We start from the raw sequence: 17,143 nt of genomic DNA on the forward strand, positions 1-17,143 counted from the left end.
CCACGCATGTATTCCCCCCTGAAAAATGATCACCCATGTGAAAGTATTTCCCCATGCCAGTGTCCTCCAAATAGGTGTTTCCCCATGAAAAAATTGTCCCCCATTAAATATTGCCACCCATGGAAAAATTGCCACCCATGTATAAAAGTATTTTCCCAGACAAGTGTCCCCAACTAGTTTTAAATAAACTATTGTCTCCCACGAAAAATTGCCCCCATACAAAATCGTCCCCGTTAAAAATTATTACCAGCGTTAAGGTATTTCCTCACGCAAGTGATGTTTTCCCATGAAAAATTGTTCCCAATGAAAATCTGTCCTCCATGAAAATTGAATTATGGACGTCATGAAAAATTACCCCCATGAAAAATTCTCCCCCATATATTTCTTCACTGAAGTGTCCCCTAAGTAACAGATTCCCCATTAAAAAATTGAAACAGTGTACCCCATAAAAGTTGTCCCCATGAAAAATTGTCCCTAATAAAAAATTGTCCCCCATGAAATGTTTTTTCCCCATGAAAAAGTATTTCCCCGTGCCAGTGAAAGTATTTCCCCATGCCAGTGTCCTCCAAATAAGTGTTTCCCCGTGAAAAAATTGTCCCCCATTGAAAAAATTGTCCCCCATGAAAAAATTGTCCCCCATTAAAAAAAGTGTCCCCCATGAAAAAATTGTCCCACATGAAACATTGTCCCTAATAAGAAATTTCCCCCTTGATAGATTATCCCCCACGAAAAATTGTCCCACATTAAAAATTGTCCCCCATGGAAAACTATCACCCGTGTAAAAGTCCCCCAAGTGAGTGCTCCCCATGAAAAAATGGCCCCATGTAAAAGTATTTCCACAGGCCACTGTCCACCAAGTAATTGTAAATGGAAAATTGTTTCCCTTGAAAAATTGTCCCCCTATGGAAAAATGCCCCCCATGAAAAGTGCCCCTCATAAATAATTATCTCCCCTGCGAAAGTATATCCCCAGGCAAGTGTCCCCCGAGCAATTGTTTTCCCACAAAAAAATTGACCCCCTTGAAAAATTGTCCCCATGTTGAAGTATTTCCCGCAAGTGTTTCCCCGTGAACATTTTTCCCCCATGAAAAATTGCCAACCCGTGAAGAATTGCCCCCTGTAAATTTCCCCACGGCCACGCAACAATCCTCAAGCAAGCGTTTCCCCATGAAAGATTGCCCCCTCCTGAAAAATTGTCCCCCATGAAATATTGCTCCGAATGAAAAATTGTCCCCCATGAAAAATTGTCCCAGAAAAATTGTCCCCCATGAAAAATGTCTCCCGCGAAAAATTGTCCCCTATTGCCCCTCATGAAAAGGTATCCCCCGTGTAAAAGTATTTCCCAATGAAAAATTATTTCCCGGGTAAAAGTTATTCTCCACGCTAGTGTCCCTCGAGATAGTTTCCCCATGAAAAATTGTCCCTCATGAAAAATTGTTACCCATGAAAAATTGTCCCCCATGAAAATTGTACCCCATGAAAAATATCACCGTGAAAAAATTGTACCTCAAGAAAATGTTTTCCCTCATAAAATTGTATACCCCGTGTAAAATTATTTTCCTACGAAAGTGTACATCAAGTGTTTCCCCATCCAAAATTGTCCCTCCGTGAAAAATTGTCCCACAATTAGAAATTGTCCAACAATTAAAGAATTGTCCCCCATATTTGTCCCCCATGAAAAAATTGTCCCCCATGAAAAATTGTCCCCCATGAAAGACAGACAGGCAGACTGAAATAATGTCAGACATACAGAGAGTCAGGCAGAGAGTTAGATAGACAAAGAGTCAGACAGAGTCAGACCGACAGAGGGTCAGTCACAGAGTCAGACAGACAGAGCGCCAGATAGACAGCGAATCAGACAGACAGACAGGCAGACAGACAGACAGAGATTCAGACTGAGAGTCCGACAGACAGAAAGCAAGATAGACATGTTACAAGACAGTTATGCTACTTCGAAAAACATATATTTTATCAGCAAAATAAACGTTTATTAAAAGAGAGCAATGCAACTACTGTCTGCTTAACTATAAGGAACTACTAGCCAAAAAACGGTTTCTTGGAGATCAGACAGACACACACATACAGACATAGCAACAGTGAATACTTCAACCAAACCCTTCTCGCTCGTTTAGATAACTCAATCGCTAAAGACTTAGCCGGGAGGGGGGGGGGGCAAAATCTCTCCGGAAGAGGGGGAGGCAGGTTGTGTGGAGATCCCTGGGACACCGGCATTGACAGCAATCTAAATTATACGTCAGTCAGCTGTTCCCGAAGTTTCAGTCTTTTCCAGGGTTATCGAGAATGCCATTGCGATTTTATGGTGCAGAATGATATTTCAGATCGAAATTAGGCAAGTCTTTTAATGCGGTCTTGTTTTAGTGCTTCTTATTCTCTGCTTCAATTGGGAGAATCAACTGTAACGTCAGCTCTTTAACAGCTTAACCTTGCCGAGAACTTTTGCAGTTTTAAAACATATTGCTAGGTCAGGCTTCTGATCTGAACGTGTCATTAAGAAAGAATCGTCTTAGGTCATCTTCTCTGACAGTAGATGCTTGCAACTATAGCAGCGATTGCTAGGCGACGCTGTTGATCCACAAACATGATTGCCCTGTAGCTGATGTAATATCTACTTTTGAGAAAAGTGTTTTATTACATTTTGGGTTTCTTTCAATACTCAATTAGACGTGCTAGACAAAAGCCAGCGATATGTCCTTGGTGCTTAACAATTTTCACCAGCGCTCACACACACACACACACACACACACACACACACACACACACACACACACACACGAATGTGCACACACAAATTCACACACACATTTACACACGATCACACACACACACACACACACACAAACAAACACACACACGATCACATGCACACACATACATATTTGGTTTACGGGTCACACACTCTCGCTGGAAGGGTTAACATTCTGAACACTGAACGCGACTACTTCGCGAGATAAGTAAATGAAGCCATTTGTTTCAGGGCAGATACACGTTCTCTTAACCGGGACGGGGTGTGGCAGACATCCGACAAAAGTGACACCTGCGTAATAAAAACGTGTCCGTAGCGTCTGGGCCAGATCGCTGAAGAAGAGCGGTTGATTCGGTCGAAAATTCAAATGAGTCAATTATATTAGTTGGATAACAGTTTATTTTTCATTAGGAACTCTATTTGCTTAAGAAATAAATCATACAACAGTTAGAGATATCAACCTCTTGCATGATTCATTTTGTACATACATTGTGGATGTAGTTTTGTAATCTTTACTAAGACAGAAATATTTTTCTTAATATTCAGGCTCGCTGATTTTACAACAATTTTGTTAACATTTCCAAAGATCACCGTTATGATTACATATACTGTATTACAACTGGATCTGGAAAACATACTTAGTATGAAACTGAATAAAAGATGATCGGCTATTTACATATATGTATATATATTTGAAAACAGCTGACTGCAGCATAAAGGTGTTACCATATGAACCGCTACACGCTCAGCAAAAAATTAATATTTTCTTGATGATGATAGTCCTTGTATTGCCAGTCATGACATGATGAAGTCTGTTATCAATTTCGTAACATTAAGCTTCAAAATAACCTTTTCACTCATGTATGAAGCGAGAGGTGTCAAGTCGAAAAAGGTTTATATCTTTGTAATTAGGCAAATATAGTTAGAATTTTCAATGAGAAGAAACGTGAAGAAAATTGAAATTTTGTATACATTGTCATTGACTAACTTACTATTACTCATTCTTCAATACCTAATGCCAGAGGCGCTTTTGACTTGTTTTTGCACTTTGAAGCTTATTTCATGGCATATCTAAAGAAAGGCACCATGAACTGTCATATGTCACAACCTTGGTATAAAAAGGATTTGCCACATTTTGACTTAATTGAGCAACTGACTGTGTAGATGAACGTTCGCATGTTCCTGTTGCCATCTTCTCACAGATACAATTTGTGAAGCTCAGCAGACAATCAAAAACAAGCCCGATGAAGGAGCCGGCAGTAGATACGTAAGCCCAACCGGAGTCGTGGTATGAAGATGTTTTGAATAATGGATACGTTCTCGTAGACTCTTTCCAGACTTCGTTTCCTTTGATACGCAAGCTGGCATGTCAATCACGAAATTGGTTGGCTGTGCAGATAAACTCTTCAGCTCAGATGACACAGCCGACTGCTCTGTCACACGCCGTGATCAACTATCATCATGGTGCATTCCCTAGATATGTCTTTTGCATTTCTTTTATTCATGGACATTTACAAAATGTGCCGGTACATCACATAGGGCAACCAGGCAGCCGAGAAAGAGATACAGACATGTGTGGTTCCGTGGTCAGCGGCATAATTAGCACAAATTCGAGTGAGAGACTTCACCAGGCTTCTAGAGCACACCTCCTACACATTCTTGCAGTGTTTAAAAACCTAGTTGCAGTGACGTATATCTGTCCTTGATGTTAGATCGCTAACGATGTAGTATGAGTATGGATACAGCGTAAGGCATAATGTATTTAAAAAATTGGGTCACTATTCCCATTCAAAAATCTTACTATCTGTTCAGTTGTAAAACTCAATAGCCACCAAAATAGATTATAAAGGCCTGCACATACCTAAAAAGTGCGGTCACATTTCATTTGTCAAAACTATTTCTCAATATCAATCCACATATTACATGCGTTCAAGCTGCGTTTTGAATTCGGAACTGATAGGTTTCAACATTTAGATAGATCAGAAAAAAGTGTATTCATTGTGAAACTAGACAAGCCATATCTCATAAACCCTGCATGCTCATACATCTACAACTGTCTTAAGAAGCGAGAAGAAAGTGAACCTATACATAGCGGCATTAATTAGTATTTAGATGTAGTTAGATATCACCTTTTGTTATCACTGTGACTGTACTTCTGCTTGTTATCATGACCTGTACTTAGCTCATCAGAGCATAAACGTGCAATCAAGTTCTTTTATTCATTAAAGTCCCAGGTGTACAGAGCACTGTCTTCTTGACGAGTAGTGATGTCTTCAAGTAATGACTGTCCTCCAGTATGGGTTCAATGGGTAAACCAGGGTTCGTGTTTCAGACTGGATTTCCCGGAGATCGAGTCTCACCTCACCTATCTCTTGACCTCTTTTTGAGTCGTTGAGGCACCATGAATAGATCCTCCACCATCCTCATCCACATCACTCTATCCTCTGCCACTCTCACTGCTGCCGCTAAGCTTAATCCTGTCCATTCTTTTATGTTGTCCTCCCAACGTTTTCTCTGTCTTCCTCTCTTTCGGCTGCCTGGCACAGTCTCTTGTAGGATAGTTTTTGCAAGCCCTGACGATCTTACCAATTGACCGAACCATCTTAGCTTGCGCTTCATTACAGTTATCAAGAGGTTGTCCTGTGGTCCAATGGCTTGTACTACTTTATATATTGTAGATTTCCACGTTATAACACGGTCTAGATATGTGATACCCAGAATTTGTCTGAAGCATCATGTTTCCTTTGAGAGAATCCTTCTCTGTAGGTCAGCCGTAAGTGTCCAGGTTTCGCAACCATACAAATAAATTGACAGAGTTAGGGAGCGCATAAGATTGATTTTGTAGTGTAGACAGATGTTCTTATCCTTCCATATGGTGTTAGGTCTATCTAGTGCGGCGACTGTCTGTGCGGTCCTTGCTATAATTTAGGAGTGGGATCCTTCATAGGATACGATCGAACCAAGGTAGAGTCTGCAGTTCACTAGATCAAGGCACGACACTTGACTGGGCTTAGTCAGTGATTATTGTTAGTTAGTTGGAAGTTAATATGAATACAAGATTAGTGATTTTCCCACAAAATTCTATATTTTGCTCCGACAGTTTGACATCTAACAGTCACAGCTTTCTTGTTACAAAATTCTAGGTTTGAAGATCATCCCCTAAAATTGATTCACGGTTAATAATATCCTTCTAGCGTATTCCTCAATTGAGCTGGCTATTGCTGTCACGTTTCGCTCTACTACTTCTACACATTCATATTTGCTTTGGATGTCTTTAATCACGCTGTGGGCAAAAGTATCTGCTTTGAACTTATATATATAATCAGACTAGGGGCACACGTATCCGTTTTGAATTTAATCAGGCTGCGGGCACAAATATCTGCTTTGAATTCAATCAGGCTGCGGGCACAAGTACGTTAAGTATCCGCTTTGAACCTAATCAGGCTCCAAGCACAAGTATCCGTTTTGCATTTAATCAAGCCTCGGGCAGAAGTGACGTTTTTACAACCAAGTGCTAGAACGTCGAACCTATTTATATGCAGCTAACTTTTCTGTGTCAGCTTTCGTTTGCAAAGTAGTTTAGTTTTTTTTTTCTTAGTTTCTAGTTAACCCTTTGGATAAGCCTAGCAAACACACACACACACACACGCACACACACACACACGCACGCACGCACACACACACACACACACACACACACACACACACACTTATGCGAACAGTTTTACAAAAAATATTATTAAATCCTATCTCATTTTTCCCCTGGCCCAGTCTACGACTTATCATTAACAAGTTCAATATCAATGCAAATTTAACGTTGTAATGTTGATATTTCCATGCTGAAATCCTAGGATCATAAGGAGAGTGTATCGGTTCTGGTTCCAGGTGCTTTACAGTATTTAAGAAAAACATTAACATTTATAAAGGTCAACTAAAGTTATAACAGAGAAATCCCAATTAAATGAAAAACAAATCAAAAGCGTATTTGTGGCCATAACCTTCTTTTTGTCAGATAATGTACTTTTTTAAATAGATAGTAGAGGGATGGTTCTAATTTATAATTCTTCCTCATTAAGACACTCATTCATTTAATGTTAACATGCACCTCTCCTCAAGGCATGCAAGTCAGTCATTAGCCCAACAACATTGGTTTTAATTGGGAAATTATAACACCGAGATTTGCTTAATTTTTTGTTTGTTGTGATGAAATTTTGAGTGAGTATGGCCTTTATACTCATCATGTACAAATCGGATTTGATTTGCTGTAATAATTTGCAGGAAATTAACCAGAACATGTACATTGGTTTATTATCATTCATTGATACATAATGAGGTTTATGTAATGCTTAGATATTTTACTTGGTCAAAATGTCTGTTACCCATCCTATCCCGTGCCCAAATTGAAGAAAAAATATTCTTTAACGTTTGTGAACCTTTTTTAAGAATGCTGCACCAGCCCTCATGAGAGTTTTCAGTTTTAAAGAATATTCCTGTGACTCGTTGCCATTGGAAGAGTACGTGCACCTTGAACGCATACACTCATAGAAATACGTACAAGGTGCACATGCCTGACAATGACATTGGAATATAGTATCGGGTATGCAAAAGTGACATGTTTTGGCCCAGCAAAATATTGTTTCGTGGCCCGAATCGTTGAGAATGAGAAAGCACTTCAACGAAATGTCCGAAGTGTCGCTTAGTCCAGAGGGCGAAAGTGGAATTGGAAGAGAATCCTAATTGCCTTGAACTGCATACAAACTCCTCAGCCAGAATTTGGGTGCTGTCACCACGAATTGTGTTGAAATAATAACCCGATAAGGAGTCTGGGGTCTGTGGTGGTGTCAAGACCACCCAAAGTGGCTTATCCGTGCATCACCAGAACTGTCTGATTTTGTCACACGCTCGTTTTTCAACTTTTGGGTCCGATGATTTATGCTAGCCACCGAACACGAAGATATGTCGGATGATCATAGTGAAACGATTTTGACAATCTTTTTTTAGAAGGGCAATTTCTTTCCACTAAACATCAGCCAGAATTATTTCCACTAAAAACATAGCTTTCTTTGAACATTTTTAATCGTTTTTTGTGTGTGTAATAAGTAGGGCGTTATCCCCCTGTGTACAGATATTTGTTTTTTGCGTGTTTGTTTTCCTTTGTTTGTTTATTTATATGGTTTCTGTCTGTTATCATTTTAATACAGAAGAGTGGCAGCATGAAATAAGGATGGTGTAACATGATACTCACAGGATGGGATTTTGCCTATTTTTGGTTTGTTTTTAACTCTACAGAACTGTACAGTAGAGCATATTTATTTGGTAAGGTATGTCAAAATCTGCCCCACGAGTGAACATGCTTTTCAATAGAAACGGTTAGTTCAGAGATCGTAATTGATTAGGGTAGCATAAAAATAGGATTATGCTGTCTGCCTATCCAAACTTGGGAAGGCAACTGCAGCGCCATTCTGTTGGCAAAAAGGCCACCACGGTCGGGTTGTACTGAATGTGGTGTAGAATTTGAGTTCTTATCAGCTATAGAAGAAAAGTTTTTTTTAGCTATACATAGCTTTGTATTACAAAAAAATTGTTTCAAGTTGACTATGATTGCTGCTGTTTACAAAAAATGAAATGATTTGAAAATAAGAGAAGAAAATGCAATGTGAAAATAAAATGATTTAGAAATAAAAGAGGAAAAGGCAATGTAGATTTTCTGCGATAATTCAATATTACTTTCCAAAATGGAAAATGTAGATTTTCTTATAATTCAATATAATTTTCGATGAGGAAGAGTCATTTTTAAGGACTGCTGCTGAGATAGGTTACACATTTTCGACTGCAACATTAATTTGAGGTTGCATATCTTGGATTTTAGAATGGGGGATCCAAAACATCATCCTAGGTATCGACGTGACTCGATATGTATTGGGCGGAGGGTCGTTTGTTATGGTGTATTACGAGTTCCTAATTCCCTAGCTGGGATCTCCCACGGCCAGTAAGTGTTAGGCTGTGTGACGAGAGAGAGGGATGCACGCTGTTGTGTTTGATAGTTTCCCTCCCCTGGGACCTCCCATGGCCAGTAAGCGTTAGGTAGTGTGGTGTTGGGGAGCGGCGCACGCCGCGGTGTGTTACAGGTTTGCTCCCCTGGGATCTCCCATGGCCAGTAGGTGTTGGGTAGTGTGACATCGGTAAGGGATCCACGCCGCGGTGTGTTACGTGTTCCTTCCCCTGGGATCTCCCATGGACAGTAGGTGTTAGGTAGTGTGACATTCGTATGGGATCCACGCCGTGGTGTGTTACGTGTTCCTTCCCCTGGGATCTCCCATGGCCAGTAGGTGTTAGGCAGTGTGACATCGGAAAGTGCTGCACGCTGTGGTGTGTTACGTGTTCCATCTCCGTGGATCTCCCATGGCCAGTAGGTGTTACGCAGTGTGACATTGGAAAGGGATGCACGCTGTGGTGTGTTAGGTGTTCCCTCCCCTGGGATCTTCCAAGGTCAGTAGGTGTTAGGCAGTGTGACATCGGGAAGGGATCCACGCCGCGGTGTGTTACGTGTTCCTTCCCCTGGTATCACCCATGGCCAGTAGGTATTAGGCAGTGTGATATTGGGAAGGGATCCACGCCGTGGTGTGTTATGTGTTCCTTCCCCTGGGATCTCCCATGGCCTGTAGGTGTTAGGCAGTGTGACATCGGTAAGGGATCCACGCCGCGGTGTGTTACGTGTTCCTTCCCCTGGGATCTCCCATGGCCAGTAGGTGTTAGGTAGTGTGACATCGGTAAGGGATCCACGCCGCGGTGTGTTACGTGTTCCTTCCCCTGTGATCACCCATGGCCAGTAGGTATTAGGTAGTGTGACATCGGGAAGGGATCCACGCCGTGGTGTGTTACGTGTTCCATCTCCGTGGATTTCCCATGGCCAGTAGGTGCTGGGCAGTGTGACATCGGTAAGGGATCCACGCCGCGGTGTGTTACGTGTTCCTTCCCCTGGGATCACCCATGGCCAGTAGGTATTAGGCAGTGTGACATCGGGAAGGGATCCACGCGGTGGTGTGTTACGTGTTCCTTCTCCATGGATCTCCCATGGCCAGTAGGTGTTAGGCAGTGTGACATTGGGAAGGGATGCACGTCGTGGTGTGTTACGTGTTCCTTCCCCTGGGATCTCCCATGGCCAGTAGGTATTAGGTAGTGTAACATCGGGAAGGGATCAACGCCGTGGTGTGTTACGTGTTCCATCCCCTAGGATCTCCCATGGCCAGTAGGTGTTAGGCAGTGTAACATTGGGGTGGGAAGCACGCCGCGGTGTGTAACGTGTTTCTTCTCCTGGGATCTTCCATAGCCAGGTGGCATCAGGCAATGTGAGGAAAGCGATATGAGCTTTGCTGACGTTTTGGCCTCTGGATAAGATCCCATCTGTTGCGTTCACGTACGCCCTCACACCTTGGTTAGCAGGCTGGGATACCAAAGGTGTCCTCAGCTGTCTAAGGGCCTTTATGCGGTTGACCTCGGTGGCCTTTCTATAGAAGTCGCTACGCTGGACTTTGGTCTGTTTAGCAGATCCATATGTGATAATGGATCTTCCAGAGCGGTGTCTGCTGGAAGTGGTAGTGTTATCCCGGCAGGCACGTTGATTATTTCCCCTTTTTTTGACGACACGAATCGAAACCTCTGCAGCTTCAGCATAGAAAGGCAAAGGTCCGCTCTCCTCTATATCTGAGATCTCACTGTAAGTATGTCGTGGAGCAGGCAGAGGGCACTGCTCAGTGGCTTCATTATTCGGGATCTCCCAGTATGCGCGAGGCAGAGCAGGCAGAGGACGTCGTTGTTCATTGGTCAATTCATCTGGGATCTCACTGTAGGTGGGTGCGATGGACAGAACAGCCGGCAATGACCTACAGGATGTCGCGTCTGCGGAGCCCTGTCGTGTGAATGTTACTGCAGATAGAGTTGACTGTACCACGCTGGGGATAAGGTCATCTGAAATATCCCAGTATAAGTGTGGGAGAGAAGGCAGAGGCCTCTGAGCAGCGGCTATGTCATCTGGGATGTTGCAGTAAGTAGGTTCAATGGAATGCAGGACAGCGGGCAATGACCTGCATGAAGCGGTGTCATTTGATGCCATCTTGTTTGAGCATGCAGGGAGGGAAGCTGACCTCAGCAAGCCGGAGAAAACAATCCCAGGGGGGATAACGTTTTCATCGTCGCTGTCCCTTTCTTCCTCGTGACTAAATCTTTTTGAGCACAGCTTCCCTACTAACACTACAAGGGACACCGAGACCAGAAGAACCACTGCAGAGACAACAACTGAGATCAGAACATCATCTGTTGCTGGAGAAACCTCTGTCTCAGGTGTGACACTCACCTGCAGTGTAAAATCGTCGTCTGGTTCTGAAGATGTGAAATCTTTTTCTGTATATTCGGAGTAATGTGTGAGGCTACCGGAGTGGTCAGTATCTGTTCTGTAAGTGGTTGCTGTTGCGTGTGTTTGACATTTGACCTGGGGAACAGTGAAGAACAGCTCTGCCTGTTCATTTTTGTGGAGCAGAATGCAAGTTATGTTTCTTGTTTTGTCATTCGTGGCGTTTGTATGGGTGACGTGTTTTTGACTGCATCCAGACTCTGTGGTGGTGAGTGTGTTCGTGTCTTGTGTCTGGACAAACGAGATGGCAACACCTTCAAAGGTTGTATTCCCTGTGGCCGAGGAAGCCAGTCTGAAGATTGATCTTCCCACTAGGCCCACCTTAATCCCCCCATCGTATTCCCAAACCTGCCTGCACTGCCCAAGTGTGTTAGTGACCGGTTTGTCAGTAGCCAAGACAACTACAGGGGGCTGGATTGGGATCCTGCTCCTCAGAGAACGACCCAAATCACCACATGTAATGCCAGGGTTGACATCTTTCACCTTGACGTAACGAGGCACATTGTTCGATGAAGCAAACGCCCACTCAAACAAGAGTTCATAAGCATTGTGCCTGACGCAGAAGAGGAACTTAGGCACCTGAACAACCATTGTTGCCGACCCTCTCATCGCACTGACAAACCGATGTAGACTCCACATTATTCCATGTGGTTTTGCATCATGGGCAGACAACAACGTACCACTGCTGACATGAAGCCAAGTGAGCGAAGACTGTCCTCTAAAGACATCTCCATCCAAACATGATATATCATTACCACTCAGATCTAACCAGGACAGCTGAAGGTGTTGGAATGACTCTGGGGAAATGCTGTTGATTCCATTCAACCTCATGTTCAGATTCTTTGTACTTTTCAGTCCAAAGAGCAAGTCAGGGTCTACAACCTGTAACAGGTTGTTCTCCAGATCCAATATAGATAGGCCAGCCAGAGCCGTGAAGCTCCCTGGATCTATTTGCTTGATGTGGTTGTTGGACAAAATTAGCACCAAGAGCTCCTCCAAGCCAGTTAACCACGCCTGCTTGACATGTGTCAACTTGTTGGAATCTAGGGACAATCGTTGAAGACAAGGAAACGCAGCGAAGGCGTCGTTTTCTACATCAGTGATCCTGGCATCTATCAAAACTAAAGTTTTTACCGAAATATGCTTGAGCATGGTCAGGCTCTTTGCCGACAGGACATGAAATAGGTATCCTCTTATTGCAACACGTTTGTGCGTAGCAAATAGAGGAAAATGATTTTTAGAGGCAACAGTCTCATTCAAAACTTCGCAAAGGACACATGTATGTGGACGAGGTGCCAAACTGGACAAACTTCCCGGCTTATCTGTTAAAGGTACACAGTCTTGCCACCCAGCTTTCTTACACTGAGGTATTCCCGGGCCATTAGAAGCTGCAGAAGCAGCAGCGAAGAGAAGCAAGGACAGCATGGCTGCGTTCTGCTTCGCACCACCCCTTGAACACATTCTGTTTACTTCTGTTTACTGTTTCTAAACCCTTCATCCGAGAAGCTAGTTGTCACTTACATGAAGATTGTTCACTTGGTCGGCAGATCTGTAAGCTTCAGTGACGAGCAGTCGGTCAGCTGAGCGCTTCTCCCCTCCGTTTTAACGATGTTGGTACGTAGCAAGCTTTGTACTCCCGGCCGCGGTGTCATCTGTGCGTACACTGCATTTACTTACCAGACTTATAACTCTTCAGTGTCATGTCTATGCCCTTAGAGCTCTGGGAAGGAATGTCATTCACTAAAAGGGGTTGTTATTGTTCAGGAGTTGCGGAGAACCTTGCTTCCTGATATACAGACCAATCTTATGGATTTGAAAGGAGCTGATGACTAGTCAAGTAAAGAAAGGTGTTTGAGCTGTTTTCAAAAGTTGCTGAAACAAAAACGATAGTAACTGTGCGTCTGTGTTTGTTTTAGATTTGAGGTAATACTTTCGACAGGCGACATTTTTTTTAATTGCGTGGCAATCTTGTTCAAGTGATGTTGAATGCGCTTTTCTCTAATCCATAAGTATTGAAATATTATCCTATTTGAAAAAATATGCACGTTGAGAAGGAACGTCATTCAACCGGAAACGACATTACAAAATGCAAGTCAGTATCGCCATATTAGATGCCAACGATGTCGAGCCACTCCTTGGCCGGCAACATGACTTAAATCAATTTGGCTCCAGGTTTATGACGTCATACATCCGGGTATCTGGGGTTTTATATTTCGCGGGAAGCCAGAATCTGTGAAAGTCAAATAATGTAGCTGTTACTGATATTTCACTGTAACTTTAAGTTCACTGTTTTCACTGTCACCTCTGGACCGTGAACTTATCATCACAGTGAAAAACCTATTTATGATTCCTCCACACATCGTTTCTATAAATCACTTGCTACCACCGTGAAGTTAAAGTTCAGTGAAATTATCCCTTTTTCTTACACCGTGAAATTCTGCTACCGTGAACTTAAAGTGTGTACATACATCTGTGGTTTCGTGGTCAGCGGTATAATTATCACAACTTCGAGTGAGAAACTTCTCCAGACATCTTGCAGTATTTTTAAACCTAGTCGAAGTGATGTATACCTGTTCTTGATGTTAGATCGCCAACAATATAGCATATTGTTGCTTAACAGTATCTATTAGAAATAAATATAACAATACTTTACATTTGGAACCGCATCATCTCACCATTGTTGCTCAACAGTATCTATTAATGAAACAATAATTCACATTTGGGACTGCATTGTTAGCAGTAACACCAAGCTTCTGTGCACTGTGAACTAGTCAGTATTGCCCTGATGAAGATGACTGACAGTCGTGGAAACGTCAACTCTTGTAAAATGCTTGGTTGTGAATAAAAGAACCTTGCTATTCAGTCATTCGCCAACCTGACGAAATTATTCAATCATTCGCCAACCTGATCTGCTATTTTCTGTTCCAGCAAGGACGCTAGAGTCATAGAGAACACCTTAAACTCCGAGCTAGCAAACCTTGCCACATGGCTACATTCAAATCGTCTAACACTGAATGTCGCTAAAACTAAGTGGATTCTATTCGGTAGTAGTGGGAAGCTAAGAGCACACTGCACGAAATGGCCACGTATCCTGACGGATCCGACGTATCCGGAATCGGGCCTCATGGCGTTTCCGAGCGAACTGGAAAAATCCCAGTTCACTGCTCGGATACTGAGGTTCCCGCAGATCCGACCAATTCCGACACCGTATTCCTCTGGATCCTTGATGCGCCTCGGATACCCGAAAATATTTGTGCGGATCCCTCGTTTTTTTTATATTTGGAATGTTCGGATTGTTTGTATGTCTGTAGTTGTTTCGGATCCTGACGAATAAATACACACGGCACGGCATGATCTCATTTCCTGACGAATCCAGCAGATCCGGAATTATGCATTATAGCAGACACGGAACGTTTCCGATTGAATCTGATGCACCTCAGATCCGACAATTCCGGCGCCGTATACGTCTGGATCCTTCATACGTTTCGGGTACAGATACGGAACGTTTCCGAGCAAATTCAGACAAATACCAGGTACAGCTCAGATCCGGCAATTCCGACGCCGTATACGTCTGGATCCGTGATGCGCCTCGGATACCTGAGGATATTTGCGCGGATCCTTCGTTTTCAGATATTTGTCAATATGGCAGAGATAATCGGATTGTTTGTTTGTCGGTAGTTGCTTCGGATCCTAACCAACAAATACACACTGCACGGCATGATCTCAGATCCTGAAAAATCCAGCGGATCCACAATCGTGGATCATAGCAGATACGGAACGTTTCCGATTGGATCCGATGCACCTCAGATCCAACAATTCTGACAAATCCTGACGTTTCCGGAATACGGATTCGTGTCCAATCTCCCACAAGACACTGCGTGTCATGACGTCAGGCGCGAGAAACGGTTTTGTCGGTGAACAGCACGGAGACAAGAACGGCGTTTCATCACTCTCTGTGCTTAACATAGCATCGTCAGAGTCTACCATGGTTGACCAGTGATTTTTAGTGACTGAGAGTCGAAGGGGATTCGGTGTATACTCAAACGCGCGGCATTGCGAAGTAGTCTTCTTCGTGCATGCAATATTCGTCGCCCCCCTCCCCCTTGTAAAGTTGGTAGGGAGTCGATTCATCATTTAGAGGGACTGCCCTTTGGTAAGTACACATTGGAAAATTCCTGTTTTTAACTAGTTTGAACGTCAGTTATCCTCCTATTGTGGCTTGACATATCATCGCATTTGCATGACATTAAGAATTGTCCAGTCGACCTGCACTTCTACACCGTTAGGATCTAGGAAATTTATAGCTTTCAATTTGTTCGTTCTTGCCAATGGTCAACAGACATTTGTGTCTGGTTAACGTTTCAGATACAACATAGCAAGCGGTTGAGGGAAAGATAATTAAAGATATCCTGTAACGGAAGAGTATTTGTCCCACAAAGGTCCCACAGTTTGTGGATAGTGAGCTGGAACTTATGTGGAGGTAGTAGTGTGTTTCAGTGATTATTGCATTAAGTTGTAGCTGTACATGTTTGATCAATATCATATTCAAGTTATGAATGTAAGTTTTACGTATTCAATTAAACGATGCCAGAATCATTTTTTACAAATGTGATTATGTGATATGTTTAATATTTGTCATTGATTCCCTTTATATATACATCCTATACAGCATCGGCAGATACTTCCTTCACAAATGCAGCACATGATGTGAGGACCTTAGCTTGGCTTGGAACAAAGCAATCAGCTGTCAGATGCTCAGAGTACCTCAGGCTCCTTCGGTAAGGCTTAAGTCCATCATCGGTACACTTCAATGTTAGCTGAGACAGGCATGATGGATACCCATTGTCCCTTGTTTTTTGTTAGCTGCTGTGATGAAACGAAGCCCATCACAGCAAGGAGGTTATATAGTCTATATAACCTCCTTGATCACAGTTATGTCAAAATTATGTGACATGTTACTTAAATACTAAGTATGTGAATTGATATTTATTCATCATTTTGTTTTATCATATAGGAACTGGTTCATCACAAGATGAACTCCAAGCTGAGTCCAACATGCTTGATACAGAAGAAATCAGCCTTGCCTGTACCTTAACAAGAGTGCATGGAAGAAGTGAACTCAGATGTAGTCATAGAATGGGGAGAGGACGATTATACACATGCAGTTCCACGGCATATACTACTTACGTGTAAAATGTGGCGTGTCATCATGGGAGTTTTTCAGACAGTATAATGCTACTTTGAAGTTTCTATTTTCAACCTCTGTATTTGAAATAATTTGTATCTGATATCTTTTAGACGAAGAACTGGCCACAAATAAGGCTTTCATTACTTTAGTAGAATATGTAGAACATGTAGAAATTTTTGGTCCAAGTGCACTATACGGCAGTAAATATTACCACCATGATGTGATGGTTGTTAATTGTAATACATTTTATAACAATTGTGCTTACACAACCCCAATTTACCGACATTAACCTGCATATGCAGAGGTGCTTTGAGTATGTGGATGTCCCTCGGCCTGTCTTAAACGAAATGGATTATTTAGCCACATAGAACTTCCGTATTGTATTTGATAGTTTTTTAACTTAGAAATGCATACATGTTGAAATATGAAATAATGTTACATTCAGGCTTTCCCAAAACTTCCTGTCATTGAATAATAATGTTTTGGGTATCGTTAGATTAAGAATGCACGCGTATTTATGAATAATCAACCACTCTATCAAACTTTGTGTGTTTGATTTGTACATATTCGTGGCAAATACAAACATATTCAGAGTCACAATATGTCAAAGATTGTAGAAAGTCTGTATGTTGGATCAGTCTGTATCCGTGGCAAATACATACTGTACGTATCTGTCAGGATCTTGGGCAATTTTGTGCAATGTACGGCCCCATATCCGTCGAAAATTCCTATTTTTGTATTCTTCCGGATCTTAGGTTCCGGATCCCAGTCCGCTTGTATCC

The 17,143-nt window shown here is 42.4% G+C and overlaps 1 long non-coding RNA gene across 1 annotated transcript; it reads left to right on the forward strand.

Moving 5' to 3' along the window:
• The first annotated feature begins 14,355 nt into the window (after positions 1–14,355).
• On the forward strand, positions 14,356–17,041 carry LOC136435696 (uncharacterized). Its single transcript, XR_010755888.1, has 3 exons — positions 14,356–15,326; positions 15,843–15,951; positions 16,188–17,041. It is a non-coding gene; the product is annotated as an uncharacterized lncRNA (long non-coding RNA).
• The last annotated feature ends 102 nt before the right edge of the window (positions 17,042–17,143 follow it).

Source organism: Branchiostoma lanceolatum, chromosome 5 (genome assembly GCF_035083965.1).
Source record: "Branchiostoma lanceolatum isolate klBraLanc5 chromosome 5, klBraLanc5.hap2, whole genome shotgun sequence".
NCBI lineage: Eukaryota > Metazoa > Chordata > Leptocardii > Amphioxiformes > Branchiostomatidae > Branchiostoma > Branchiostoma lanceolatum.